We start from the raw sequence: 16482 nt of genomic DNA on the forward strand, positions 1-16482 counted from the left end.
CTAGTGACCTCTGAGCTAGCTGGCACTCACAAGTAAGTCTAATATATTCGATAGAGACCTAGTAGACATAAGTCCTACGTCTAATCTGTAGGATATATTATTCCAATGTGCAGAGCCTATTGGGAATATAGGAACTGCACTACAAAAGGACTCGATATTCTGTTTTGGTGGCAGCCTTCCATCTATCAGTGTGGTGGAGGACATTACATAGCCACCGTGGTCGGACTCTACCCATTATTTTTAGAATGAGCAACCTGCATGGGGTGCTCTGCCTTCAGAGGAACAGCTGTCACAACAGTTCCTCTAAATGCACTGCACGCTTGGTACATGGCCACCATCTGAAGAAAAGTTACTAATTAATCATAGCAGTAGCAGAACAGTACGATACATTGAAAGATCAACCTTGACTCACCCCGCTTGTGAAATAGAACAAACCTAATAAAACAAGTTGAATAATAAAACATAACTAATGTGCAGTGAAGGTTAAGGCTGGGCAACATGACAAGAAGCCCATTCAGTGGGTCATGGTGAACTCAGTACCCCTAGACAATCAAAAGGGTAAGATGATTGTGTTGATTATTTCCAACTGTATCCTCTACAGGGGAGACAGTGATTTTGCAGGTGCACTTCAAATGTTTATTTGCTGAACTTTGTCAGATGATATAGTAATGTTCATTGATGGATTCACACTAGCCCTCTTCCCTTGATATACCTCCGTAAAATGAATTGTTGTCCAGAGATGTTCATTTTTGATTTGTGACTTTGGATCATTAGAGAAGTATTTTACCGTCAGTAGACATTGCTGATCCGGGCCAAAATATTCTGAACAACATTTTTAAAAATGGCAGATGTGTTGCAGTAATGGCGTAATATTTCAGGAACAATGAGACCTATATCCTTCATTTTGGTGTCAAAACATGGGGGTCAAGTAGTCTTATAGAGAGAGAAAATAACTCCTTAGAACAATCCTTCTGCCATTTTCCAAAATGGTGGCTATAATAGAAGAAGAAGATACATATACAGAAATGTAACATATAATATTTTTTTTTTGTGTCTAAATATTTTTTTGATATGGGATCACATACAAGGTACACCTACTGGAACACAAGATTTCAAACAATTCAATGTAGTGGAGGGGAATGGAGGGGTGGAAGAAGAGGTAGAGGCGAAGTCACATGGCACAAATAAAACCAACATCCCCTGTGCTGCATATCCCTGCAGGTAGCAGGTGTCAAGGAGCCACCGGTCCATTGACCCTCATAGCTGGTGGCCAGATCAGTTAGCCGTGTGAGGAGAGGGCACGTCCCCAGTTGCGGGATGGCGTGGACAGCAGGGTTGGGAGGGGGAAGCACACTTGCACTGGGGAGGGGCTCCAAGTCATCAGGCCGATGCTTGGAGGCAGGAAGGGTGGCGGGCAGCAACTGTTGTTCTCAGTGCAGAGGGGGGTCAGCATACCTACGTGTATGAGGGGAGAGGGGCAGGGGAGGGTGGGCGAGAGGGGTAGGAATGGCAGAGAGGTTTAAAGGGTGGGAGGACACGGCGAGGAGATTCAAAGTTATGAAAGGGAGTAGAAGATGAGCAGAAGGGGTAGAAGAGGAGGCAAGGAAGGTGGGGGAAGGAAAAAGAAAGAGGGAGGGGGAGTTGTAAGTGGTAGGGCGAGGTTAGGGAATGGGAAGGTCATTGAGGAGAGAGGAGGCAATGATGTGTGGCAGAGGGAGGAGGAAGTCAGAGTGTGGGTGTTGGGGCTTCGCGAGTCATAGCCTCCAGAGGTATAGTCAGGGGTCACTGCCATGGCGCACGGGTATGCTGTCCTCGGTACATGGTGTGCAGGAGGGATAATAATGGTTTTTAATCCTTTTATGTGTACACCAAACAATGTTCATGATCTGGAAATGAAAGAAATACTGTTTATCACTCCTGTTTAAGACACATTTTCATAGCTCACTTTATTTATTTGTTTTGGCAATCACTCTGTGGGTACATTTGCACAATGTTGAACATTTGAGAAGAGCATATCGACAGGAACATCTTTTTGTAGCACAGAATTTGCAAGCATATGTACATGTAAGTTCTGTGGGTAGAGGCTTTGGAAAGTTCATAGGTTTAGCAGTAGCACCCCATCAATATCTTCCCAACCAAATTCACACTGATCTTACTCTACATATGCATGATTCTAACCATTTACACATCTTCTGATCAAGTAAAACATTCTTTTAATGTCTCCACGCACAGAAAATGACGTGGGTGGAAGGTTACTTATGGGGACTGATCTATTGAACTCAGTGTACCGAAGATCGTTAAATGTGTGACAGTCAGAACTAATTTTCCACACACGCAAAAGGTGTTTTTCTCTGTCTTTAAAGCGACATTCTTCTTCTGTCTCAGCAAATACTTTTAGAAACTTCACAGATTGAACAGTTAAAGCTCTAAGCTTTGTTCCGATTTTGCTCATCGCGTCATTACCCGTAAGAATATGTGCCTTGATAAGAACACTGGGATATATTAACTCGGGTGTCTGCGGCTGAAGTACTGATTGCAATGGATTTAACTCAACTGTGTCATACTCATTTTTTCATTTCCCTCCACAACAGATTGATGTTCATATACTGCTCATTGTCACCCTGATAAACACTGTTGTTCTGTAGTGTTAATCTTTGACACACCTTTCCCCAAATCCCCTTTCCCATCCATTCATGAAACCCCTAACCCTCTTTCCCTGGACTGTGTGATTGATTGAGGTGACTTAATTTACACCATACATTGATCACACACTTGATGGGGCGGATGTAGTGAAAGTGACACAAACTTACTGTGGGATCTTCTATTAACTGAGCAATAGAACAGACAAGCCCCACTTAACTACCTATGCATAAAAGGATTTAGATATAGAACATCATTCATCACCATCATAATTCAGGCTTTGTTTTGCATAAACAATTAACCTTGTCAACTCTGACTCTGAGTCCGTTTCTCCTGATTTGAGGATTCGTTAACTTTAATTTTAATTAAATAGCTCCCCATTGCTCAGAAGAAGTTGCTATTGAGGTTTTTGTTATAACATCAGGTATTCTTTTCCTTGTTCTGTCATGGTATTAGTCTTGTATCAGTCTATGTAAAGTTATGAAATAAATATATAGCCCACTGACTCTGTGTTTTTCTTCCAATTTAGCTGCCTTTAATGGATACTCCTTTTGATTAATCCCACAGCTGGAGCTCACTTAGGTGGGAGTGGGGCCACACTTGGTGTTATGCTTCCCTGTTTGCTTACTAGCCTACTACTGCCACTACCATTAAGAAGGCACCTTGGGAAATCCTGCTGTGAGTTTTGGAAGATAGGGAGGGATAGCAGCCATTGCTTCATCTATTCTGGTTAGAGAACAATAGAGTGAAGTGAACTAGTTTAGTTAGTAACTAACTTCTTTTTCATATTTAACTCTGATTCCCTGTTTAGGCTGTTGTAGGCAAAACAGGCAATGGAACATACCCTACCCCCTCAATGCTCAATAATATAGTTACAGAGGGTAGTGTGACATGGATATAACTAACTATAAATAGCTGATGTGAATACACTGTAATCAGCAACCTGATCAAAAACAGACTGCACATAAACGCTAAGGTGCAAAGTAAAAGTAAAACACAAAAACACCAATTATGTAATATAGTTTTTCCTTTGACTTTTTTCAACAAAAACAAACCCCATCCTCTCCACCCACACCAAGCACACCTCTCTCCCCAAACAAATTACTGTGTGTGTCCCTAACCAATGCCCAACTCAAAAATGTACAAAGTTCAAAGTAACTCCCAACTCCCTTCCCAATTTCCACCCTTTCCATCCACAAAAGTCCCTCCCACCAAAACATAAAATAAAATTGGGCTCAAAGAGGGCATTCTCCACATGGGTCTGGAGCGCCTCGAGGTTTCCCGTCATGCATGCGATCCAGCTTTCCTGTCGCACCAGATGATGCAAGAGGTGACGCTTAAAATGGTAGTCCTAAAGGGAAAGGTGAACAGTGCAGCCAGTGGCACTAGCAGTGTTTGTTGCCAGGAGTATGGAGGCTCCAGAGACTGGCTGGGGGAACTGCAGCCCGGGACAACAGCAGCTACCTCCTCCTCTTTCACCTCCTCCTCCTCCAGAGCCAACAGCTAATGATATCATACCCGGGCGGCCGGCGCATTTGAGTTCCTAATTCCTGGCATGTAGGTGAACCAGCAGGAGTAGCTAGATAAAAAAAAAAGGCCACATTTTACATCTGTGAAAACACTTGCTTGAAATTATAGTTGTACAGCAGCAGCACATTACTGGTCCCCTAGGACCATTGGCATTTGATGTGATTACGAGTTACATGGCCAATTTTTTACCCAGTCATGCCTCAGATCTGTGACTGGGGGTGAATGTTTTGCCAATGTGCAACATTCCATCCATCATCTTGTGGGCTTTGCTGTTCGCCCTAGGCGGGAAGGGTATGCCCAGAACGTGGGTCCAGTGCTCACTATGCCACTGTAGATAAGCTATCCTGGCTGATGAAGGCTGATAGCCAGAAACCAGTCCTAGGATATTTGATTCCAGTCCAGGGAAGACATGGCTTGGCAGTTTGGGCTGGACTGTTCCCATGAGGCACAGGGTCAAGAATGATTTGCATATGGCCATGTCTGAACTGGGGTGGCGTGGTGAGCAAAATAACGATGGATTAAACCCAGATCTGTGACTGGGGTGAATGTTTTGCCAATGTGCAACATTCCGTCCATCATCTTGTGTGTTTTGCTGTTCGCCCTTATGTGGGCAGGGTATGCCCAGACGTGGGTCCCGTGCTCACTACGCCACTGGAGTCAAGCTATCCTGGCTGATGATTGCTGATAGCCAGAAACCGGTCCTAGGATGCTTGATTCCGGTCCAGGGAAGACATGGCCTGGCAGTTCCGGCTGGACTGTTCCCATGAGGCACAGGGTCAAGACTAGTTTGCATATGGCTATGTCTGAACTGGGGTGGGGTGGGGTGGTGAGCAAAATAATTATGGATTAAACCCAGACATGTGACTGGGGTGAATGTTTTACCAATGTGCAACATTCCGTCCATCATCTTGTGTGTTTTGCTGTTCGCCCTATGTGGGAATCGTATACCCAGACGTGGGTCCCGTGCTCACTACACCACTGGAGTCAAGCTATCATGGCTGATTACGGCTGATAGCCAGAAACCAGTCCTAGGATATTTGATTCCAGGCCAGGGAAGACATGACTTGGCAGTTTGGGCTGGACTGTTCCCATGAGGCACAGGGTCAAGAATGATTTGCATATGGCCATGTCTGAATTGGGGTGGCGTGGTGAGCAAAATAACGATGGATTAAACCCAGATGTGTGACTGGGGTGAATGATTTACCAATGTGCAACATTCCGTCCATCATCTTGTGTGTTTTGATGCCTCACATTAAAGCACTAATTGTCTGAAAGTAATTAAGGCAGTATAACAGGATAACAGATTTTTTTTAAAGTGTTATTCTTTTGGGCTTTTAAAGGATTTCCTAGGACAAAACTAAACAGACACTTTATGCAAAAAATGTTTGATAAATGAACTCTCAATAAAGAGCAAGGCACAATGCACTATGAGGTACAAGTATCCTTGTTGTGATAAATTGATGGATGCATGCTAGCTAGCGCATCAGGCACTCTGCTACTCTCTACAGTCTGCATCTGGGGCAGCTGTAATGGATAATTATCTTACTTTAATTACAATGACCCTGCTCTTCTCCAAATGCCTTTCTATTCTACCCTCACTCCAAATAGGCAGACCAATAATAATGATAGTATGTCACAATACAATGCATACAATGCGAATATCCTGTCTGCCATAAGTATATGGTAGGAACAAAAATGCACTGCCGTACAGGGAGAGGAACAGGATGTATAGATTGTATTTATCATGTTTGTCTCAGAGTGTCCCATTTGCAAAACTTGAAATCCGACCCTTAGTCCCACTTTAAGCCCTGGCCTCTATCTTCTTTTTTTTTAGATTTCTTTATTATCATTTATGTCAGCAAGCAGCCATAAATACATCCCTTCAGAGTCAGATATAAACACATTAAATAATCTCTTATTACGACATTATTCCATTTAAATACAATACATCATAAATTCATATCCACTTTGACAAAGGAGACCAAAGTTTCTGACCCATTAGCTTTCTTCTCCCTCCTTTTGATTTATATGCCGCAATCTCCAAATGATATATCAACAGTAATCTAGATTGCCAATTATTAAAAACTGGTGGATCTATATCGAACCATTAAGTTGTTATACATAGCTGAAAAATTGACATACAAAAAATATAAACCCTTCCTCTGCTTCAGTCCTAGATCTGTCTTGATTTTCTTGTAGACCCAGAATAACCAAATCTGCTGACAGTTGCAACCCGATACCTAAGCTGACATTCAGAAAGTATTCAACATCGTTCATAAATTGACTCAATTTTGGACAATAAAAAAAATATGAGCAGCATCCTCGGCAGTTACACCACACCAGTTGCATTTATCCCCTCTTATAGATTTCCACTTTGCCAATTTTGCAGGAGTATAATATAAATCAAATACGGACATGAAGTGTTGGCTCTTTAACGAGCCATTAAATAAAACTTTTATAGATAATTCAATTATTCTATCCAAAGCTATTTTCTCAACTCCCAATTTCCTTTGCCATTTGTCCTCCCAAACGGACAATTCATCAACTACGTTTTTAACCATTTATTGATAAACAGGGCCAATTCTGTGTCTCGATCTGATTGCTTCTAGAACCTCGACTCTATTAAACATTATTTGGTTTTGAGTTATTTTCTGATCCAAAAAACTTCGTAACTGAAGGTATTTAAAAAATTCTGTTCGGACTAAATTATATTTCTATTGCAAAAAGAGAAAAGAAGCTATCTGATTCCCCTGAAATAGGTCTCCCCATAAGCGTAAACCTGCTCTCTGCCATCTGACCATCACCTGATCTCTAAAGACCTCCAGTAATAAGAGACAGTTATTTAAAGGAGTATAATAATTTAAATTTGAATACAAACCAATTCTCCCTTTTATTTTTCTCCAAATTTCAAAAGCAGTCAAAATGATTTAAAATGTTGTCTTTGTATAGTAGCTAGGCTCAATTATACGCACTAGACATTGCCTGGCCTCCTCGCCCAGTACCATCTCATAGATTGAGGGGTTGACTGACTCCTCAATTCTTACATCATGCAAGATCAGAACGCCCATATGTTGCAAGAGAGCAGTCCAATAATACAAATGAAAATTAGGGATCCCCCACCCTCCTCTGGCTTTTGGTAATGTGCACCATTTCATGGCTCTCGTAGACCTATGGTAACACCAAATAAACCTAGAGCACATTCTATCGATCTTAACAAAAAAGGATGTAGGAAAGAGTAGAGGGATCCTGCAAAATAAATACAAAAATTTCGGAAAGATAAGCATTTTTAAAACATTACTACGCCCATATAGGGATAAGTGCAGATTGTTCAGCCTTTCCAGGGTCTTATTTACTGAAACTAATATTGGGTCAAGATTTAGCCGAACAATATCGTCTATTTTCGCTGAAATTTTAATGACCAAATATATGGCTTCCGACTCAAAATTCATATCCTTTGGACATCCTGCATCTGAATGAATTAGCTGCGTATTTGTAACATTTAGTTTATAACCCGAATAACCCCCAAATTTATCGGCTGCTTCCACTATCTTAGGTAAGGCAGTCTTAATGTCTGACGTTGCAATTGCAATGTCATCTGCGTATGCAAGCACCTTATACGCTATATGATGTATCCAAACCGGTTCAATTCCAACATCATTTTCTAAACTATTTAAAAAGGGCTCAATAAATAACAAGGGGGAACTGGGACAACCTTGTCTCGTCCCCCTTGTTATTGCTATATTTTCCGAGAGTTTTCCGGCGATACGAATTGCAGCTTTTGGCTGGATATACAATGCCTGTATTGCCTTCATAAATTCCACAAGGAATCCCTTCCAGGCTAAAACTGACCATAAAAACCTCCAAGAAACCCTATCAAATGCTTTTTACGCATCTAACAGGGCTACCGCAACAGAGGAATTAGTGGCTTGTGACCAATCCAAAATAGAAATAATTCTTTTAACATGATTTGTTGTGTCTCGATTTGAAATAAACCCATGCTGTCTTTTGGATACTAAACTGGGCATGAGATCATTTAACCTATTAGCTATTATCTTTGAGTAGATCTTGCTATCTGCGTTGCGAAGAGAAATTGGTCTATATGAGCCCATATCAGTATCCTTCTTGCCTTTTTTCTTAAAGATTACTATAATTGCTTTAGACCAGGAGTCTGGGGGATTGCCTAAGAAACATTGTTGACAAACTTCTATTAGCTCTTTTTTAATCATCTTTCTAAAAGTACGATAGAATTCGAGTGGGATGTGGGTGCGGATAATTGTTTCTTTTGGATATCAGTAAGTTCTGTGGTCTCTAAACCTTTCAAATATTCCCCATCTCCATAGCCCCCTAGCGTCACTTCTGTCGGTGCACTATATAGAGATTGGTAAAACTTTTGGAACCCTCTTTAGTTTCTTCTAAAACCCCATTTGTATCAAAAATCTTAGAAATATCGTTAAAGACTGCTTTCCGCCTTAACCTTTTAGCCAAAATTCTACCAGTTTTTTTGCTAAATTCATACGATTCTTCCTTGTGTTGTATATATTTAAGCGCAATTTGATCAGCAATATTAGCATGTACTGTAGCTCTTTTAATAGTTAGGTCTCTTTGGGCCGCAACTACATCCTGGCCTAGTCTAATCGTATCAGCTAATTTACGCTCCGCTAAAATAACCTTGTTAGATTCATTCCTATGTTTAATCCATTTTTTTTACGTCGTCCATTCAAAAAGCTTAGGGTTTCTCCCCTGACTGTGGCCTTGAAGGCGTCCCAAACTATCTTATTCGAGGCAGTTCCTTTATTGAATTTAAAAAACTCCTGTATCACCTTAGCCATAAATTGACAGTAATTTTCATCTAATAGTAAATTTCTTTCGAAAGACCATGCCCGATTTCCATCACCCATCTGTGGGCCCAGAGTAATATCGAGTATTAAGGGGTTGTGGTCAGATATGAGTTTAGGCAGAATCTCTATATTAACCTTTCCAATAAATTGTGTCAAAATAAACAAATAATCAAATCGAACAAATTTACTATGCGGGCCGAAAAAAAAGTATAACCTGGATCATCTGCATGTAGTAAGTTCCAAACATCATTAAGCCCATGGTCTAAAATTAGCTCTCGTAAGGCTCTAAAAATCCGCTGCTTTCTACCAGTATATGGCGTGTTCTTTCTTATATCGAAATTAGCCTCCAGATGTATATTCAAATCGCCGCACATAACCACCGGTTGGGGCCATTGGGCCAATTCAATGTTTATGAATTTCATGAGCTCAGAATCATCCAGATTCGGACCGTATATAGTACACAACGTGAATCTACACTGGCTAATCTTGAATTCGCTGATCGCCCACCGACCCCATTTATCTTCCAAGATTTTTATACATGACCCTAGGCCCCGTTTAATAAGAATAGCTACCCCTCTCTTAACCCCTTTTTGTTTAGAACAAGCAACCAGTTCTAACCCTAAATTTTTCAAACATCCCCTCTTTGCCCATGCAATATGGGTTTCTTGCAAACATAATATATCGATACGTGATAACTGAACAGTTTTAGCCAATACATCTCTTTTCTTTGAATCATTGAGCCCACCGATATTAAGCGTGCAAATCTTTAATTTCCTATCCATATTTAAAAAATAATGGAGATACCCAGAAGTTTGATACGAAATAAGTAACATGTCTCTTTACCTTTTTTTTTATAACCACTCTTTAAATAATACCTTTTGAAAAGGAAACCAACTTGCATAGACAACATGGCTACTGCTGACTTTTCACCCCCCTCCACCCACACCCACACCCCTCCACCTTCACCCCTCCCTTCCCTCCAACCCCTCCCAATGTTCTGAGTCCCCCACCCTCCCCACCCAACCCACCACATGAGGCACAAGGACTGTCAATCCCTGAAAATATGGAGTGCCGCCCCCCCCTTACTGGGTAGGAAAGAGAATATCATAATTTTTTTTTAAATACACGTAAATAACAAATTCCCCTAGGCAGGATGCTCATTCAGAAAATACACATAGAATCATAAAATACTTAAACCATCAATATCTCATAAAGACAACATAAATTCATTGGCCTCAATCTCAGAAAAGAAAAACCTAGTTTGACCCTTTACTATAACCTTTAGCTTAGCCGGATTTTGAAGATATACAATCGCTCCTTTTTTTTGAAGCCCTGGTATAAGCTGATGGAGATGCCAACGTTTAGCTACCGTAGCCTGACAAAAATCATGTAGAACAAAAAAATTACAGCCTTTCGCATGTCTCTTCTTATCAGGCCTAGCTAACCCAAAAACTGCTTCTCTTGCTAGAAAATTATTAAATCGCACAAGAATGGCTCTTGGGCGATCTTCCTCTCCTTGCCTAGCTCTTTTTACGGTAAATGGGAACCTGTGCCCCCTTTGTATCTCCATTGTCCAGTCCCAAAGAGTCAATTCTGGGAATGCCTCTGCAAAAACTTCACAGACAAATTTCCGAACATCTAATTCTTCCTTTTTCTCTGGGACGCCTAGAATACGTAGGTTATTCCTGCGTGCTTGATTCTCCAACTCAGAAAGTTTAAAACTGATTTCATCACGTTGAGCTCTAATAGAATTAATTTCCAATTTCTGGGTGGCCAAATCATCTTCTAATGTTGAAATTCTAGACTCTGCTTCAGTTACTCTGAGCGACGTATCTGAACAAATTTTAATCACTCGCGGACAGCATTCTGCACCTTACGACATGTTGCTTGTGTGCGAGTGTTCTCTGACTTAATTTCAGCTCTATGTTCCATCATAGTATGGTAAATTATAGACAGGGTAATCTCCTGATCTGGGCTCTGCTTCATCGACTTCAATCCTACATCAGGCCTCGGAGTTTGTTCCAGCACTGGTGATCACACCCGCTTCTAGAGATTGGTTCTTAGAATTCACATGTCGAATTCCTCTAGTTTTCAGTTTCTTTACTGTAGTTATAGCTGTTCTTGGGGAGACCTCATTCAGTCTTCACTCGTCATCCATACTGCCACCCTCTTCATGGTAATCAATCCAGTCTTTGCTTAGGTTAGTGCTTTCTCTGAAGAGTGATCCAACATTGTTTAAAAATTATCAGCTATATCTTGGGACCCGGTCAAGTCCTGTAAGGAGGCACTCTCGTTTAACACCAGCGAATCTATCTCCAAAACGAGATTATCGAAACTACCAGTCATTCCTTCCAGGGGAGAGTTCTCAGGGACTCCAACTCCTATAATACTCCTCTCAGTAATTACATTATTCCGAATTTCTTTCCCCTGCTCTGTCTTTAGCTTGCTCTAAACTGGTAGATGGTAACTTTGTTGCCACACCTAAAGAATCCGCGGCTACAATGTCTCGAGAGGGAGAAATACTGCCAGTTACTTTGTTACCAGTATCAAGAGTATCCAGCACTGTTATCTCACAACTCACTGGCTGTAATAGTGCATTCTTTGATATTTGCTTTTCAAACAAAGCTGGGAGAGTTTTTACCCCTTGTTTTGCAGAACGCATAGCAGCATTTAATTTTCCGGATCGCTCTCTCCCCTTCTTTCGACTTGTATTTGGGAAATTCCGAACAGCTGCATTTCCGCTTTCCCCCCTCACCCATTTCTGCTGCGTCGCCACTTTCGGTGTCCTCCGCCAAGGCTGGCTGTGCTTTCATTTTGCCGCTCCGGGTGTTTGCTGTCGGTGGCATTCTTCAGCTTACAGCTCCTTGTGCTCCTCCGTGCCCACGAACCACTCTCTGATGAAATCCGAAGAGAAAAGCCGGGAGCCGCCAGACCGGGGCTCTAATCAGCCAGAGAAGCAGAAACTTAGACACCATCCGCAACGCTGCGAGACACGGCCGAAGCACGGAAGTACAATGGCGTTCACTGAAAATGAGAGACTCCTCCCAAAAACCAAAGGACGAGCACAAATGCCTTTTTTTTAGGGTGCAAAAGATGTAAGGGTGCTCTCAAACTTTCTTTCACGCTGGGGGTCCCACTGCTATTCCAGAGAGAATTTTCTCAAAACTGCATGAGGAAACTGCTGGTTCCCTTCTCTTCTCTTTCCTAGACCCGGAGCGGGGGACCGAGCTGCTCACACAGCCCTCGCAGCGGTCACCATCTTGCCTCGGCAGTCAGAACCACACCCTGCTAACCTCTATCTTCACCGTAAAGTATTTCCAACAAATATATTTGCTTGGCAGTAAAGAAAGGAAACTGAACTTACTCTACTAATGGGGAAGTTAGAGGGATTGAGGTGGGTTAGTAGAGGTTTTTTGCTATAGAATAGTGGGGTGTCACTGATCATCATCATTGCATAAACTTTTAAACAAGCGTAAGTCTATTATGGAAGCCATGAAATATATGAATCACATGGCCAGAGAAATGTGGCACAATGCAAGAATGGATTTAATTTTTTTTTGGGTAGGCTGGGAGGGAAGGGAAACACCTTGTTTTTGGCTTAGAATGCATTGAAAATGCATAAATACTGCATTAACTGACGCAGACGCACATTAAACAGCCAACACTTTAGTGCCAAATTGAACAATACTGCAGTTAGATCATTGGTGCCAAAATGCCATGGGCAGGGAGGTGATGAAAGATTTCGGGTGGAAGAATATATATCTGCCTTGCTTAACAAATACAGTGAGTTAAGGGAGTAGTCAGAACATTTAAATACCTCCCCACTTTGAACCAAAGCTTTGAAAAAACCAAGCAAGTGAAGTAGGTGAACATGCCCCTGTCCAGAAGAGCTCACTTGTTTCTTCATTCAAGCATTTGTCCATTCATTCTTTTATTGCTCCATTCACCCTTTGATATCACATTGGCCATCCCCGACGGATACAAGATCTCGCACAGAGACTGCACCAATGGAGCCGGGGAGGCATCGCCATAATCCACAAGAACACCATCAAGGTCTCCGCAAACACCGACGACACCCTCGCCACTGCCGAACACATGCACTTCAAGATCCACACCGACCCCAAGACCACCCTCAGAGGCACCCTCATCTACAGACCACCAGGCCCACGTCCCGAATTCTGTAACTCCATCGCCGACTTCATCAGCACGCACGCCCTGACCTCCACCAACTACATCCGGCTCGGCGACCTGAACTACCACCTAGAAAACAAACACGACAGCAATTCCTCCACCCTGATCAACAACCTCGCCACCCTCGGACTGAGACAGATTATCACTACCCCGACCCACATCGCTGGTCACACGCTCGACAACATCTTCACCGCCAGCCCCCACGTTGCCTTCAGCCACACTTCTGAGCCCACCTGGACCGACCACCACTGCGTTCACTTCACCTTCCAGAAACCTGTCTCCCACCACCGCCCTCTACAGATCCCCCACCGACGCTGGGGAAAAGTCACCAAGGAACGACTAGAAACAGACCTCGTACTCAACCCACCGACCAGCCCCACCGACCCCGAGGAGGGGGCCCGCACCCTCAGACTCTGGATGGAGGACTGTACCAACACCGTAGCACCCATGAAACAACCCACTGACAGAGAAACCAGCCAGAGTGGTAGCTGGTTCACCCCAGAGCTCCTAGCCTCCAAGCGCACCTGCCGGAAACTGGAGAACATCTGGCTCAACGACAGAACACCCGCCAACCGCACAGCCCACAAAGACGCCATCCGCAACCATCACCACCTCATCAGGACCACCAAGAAAGCCTCATTCAAAGACCGACAACAAAGCACACAACAACGCACACAATAGCAAAGAGCTGTTCAACATCGTGAAAGAGCTCTCCTCTCCCAGCTCCTGCACCAACGACATTCCGCCATCACAAGCCCTGTGCGACACTCTCGCTGCCTTCTTCCACCACAAGATCACCGTCATCCACAACAGCTTCACCCCCGGACGCACCCCATGGACTCCGCCACGACGAACACCCCGAGCCCCACCGACCACGACCCCCTGACCACTTGGATCAACGTGAGCACCAAAGACATAACCAGGACCATGAGCACCATCCACTCAGGCTCCTCGTCTGACGCGCTCCCCCACCACATCGCCAACAAAGCCGTCAGCATCATCGCACCCCACCTGCGAAACATCATCAACCTCTCCTTCGAGACCGCTACCTTCCCGAAGAGCTGGAAACATGCCAAGATCAATGCCCTCCTGAAGAAACCCAAGGCTAAACCGAGCGAACTCAAGAACTTCTGGACCATCTCCCTGCTTCCGTTCACTGCGAAAGTCATGGAAAAGATCGTCAACACCCAGCTCACCCGCTACCTAGAAGACAACATCATCCTGGACCCCTCCCAGTCAGGCTTCCGCAGCAACTACAGCACCAAGACCGCCCTCCTCGCTGCCACTGATGACATCAGAATCATACTCAACAGCGGTGAGACAGCGGCCCTCATCTTCCTGGACCTCTCTGCCGCCTTCGACACCGTCTGCCACCACACACGCCTCTATGATGCAGGGATCCGAGACAAGGCCCTGGACTGGACCACCTCCTTCCTCACCGACAGAACCCAGAGAGTCCGCCTCCCCCCGTTCCATTCCGGATCCACCACTACCATCTGCGGCGTCCCACAGGGATCCTCACTCAGCCCGACTCTATTCAACGTCTACATGCCCCCCTCGCTCGCATCGCCAGACTACACGACCTCAACATAATCTCCTACGCCGATGACACCCAGTTGATCCTCTCCCTCACCAAAGACCCCCTTGTGGAAAAGTAAATTTTGCCATGTTCTGTGTCCCTACGTGTCATCCATCATATGTTATGTGTGCATGATTAAATATGCATATGCACTCCCTATGTTCGATTAATGACGCAATTACAGTTGTGTCCACCTCTAGTATGGCAGTTTCCAGTTCTCGTGAATACTACGAATATCAGGCCTATGTAAAGCTACGCTGCCACGTTTCTCAGTGAGCACGTTATTCCATTGTAAAGTCCCCGTTTCTAGGCCTCAAAAGGGCCCGGACACCAGATTCAGCTCCTGTCTCCTGAAGCCTCGCTGAGGAGCGATACAGCCCCCACCTGTATCCTCGACCCTTCACTTACTTCCTGCCTCGCAGTGCCCGGCTCCGCCTGGCTCTACCTCTGAGTCTGCCAAGAATATGTTATGATTCCAGTTATCAGTTCAGTCCTCCTTCTCTGCATTCCTAAAGCTACTGAATCGCATCGATAGTTTCCGTCATTGTCTAGCCTTCACGTCTCCACGTTAGAGAAATACTGTATTAATGGTCATTTAATATTTCTTCATCACGCACTACATGTAGAATAATGCATGCTCCAGTCTTAGAATCAAGTTAGCCTTTCCCCTCCTGACTTCTAGTTTATATCAACATGTTCTCTAAACATCAGATACTAGATACTGCTTAGGTACATGTCGCCCTGACTCTCCAGACTTCAGTCTCTGCTCCTAGCACAGAGTTCGAAGCCCCCAGCTTCTCCTAGTGATACGTCATTGCCAGCTTGCGCACACCATCAGGTTAGAGGTCCCGGCTCCTTAGGTAGCCCCCTCCATGGTTTCCGCCCCATTCATGACATATTCTGTTACGTTTGCATCACATGTCTATGTATACGCCCTGTTACACCTCTTTTCACCCTTATCTTTCGCGACTGCTACGCGTCACGCCTCTTGCTCCACCCACTGCTACGCCTATTGCAATGTAATGCTATGTGTTTGCGCTATGTATATATGCTCATGTACTGTTATTAAAAAGTTATCCTGCCGTCATTCCCGATCCTGTCCCCGGCAGCTGCCATCCTATTCCCGTGCAGGTCGTCCTGTTCCTGTCCTTATGCTGTATTAAACCTGCAAAACTCCTACTACCTCGAATCTTGACTCTTATTTATTGAGCTATCTGTTATTCATTTATTCATTCAAAAATAGGGTATTATTTATTTATTTACCACATAATGGCGCCCGAATAGGGACTTGCCCTTTCCCCGCGCGTCGGTGAAGCCAAGCCGACCCCCTGACCCTCTGCAGTCGTGACGGAACTCTTCTGCGCACCGGCAGATATTTCTGCTTCAAGTATCCCTCAGGCCCACGGAGGAGACGGAGGAGGCGGTCCAGCATCCAGACGAGACGGTGGAGGAACGCGGCGAGTCCCGACCAGAGCCCAAGCCGAGAGTCCAAGGTCCGAGGTATCCGGAGGTCCACCCGTAACAGAAGTCCGAAGTTCGTCCGTCCGGCGTCCAAGTAGTCCCGTCCAGTCTGAGGCCTTCCGTTCTTGCTGCCCGGTGAGTACCGTTACTGGGGAGGTATCTAGACAGGGTCCGTGGGTTGGTGGTACACAGACCCACAAACGAAGTGTCCACTTTGGTGGATGCGGGTCCTGACGTGTCTCT

The sequence above is a fragment of the Lissotriton helveticus genome, chromosome 1_1 (genome assembly GCF_964261635.1).
Source record: "Lissotriton helveticus chromosome 1_1, aLisHel1.1, whole genome shotgun sequence".
Classification (NCBI taxonomy): Eukaryota; Metazoa; Chordata; class Amphibia; order Caudata; family Salamandridae; genus Lissotriton; species Lissotriton helveticus.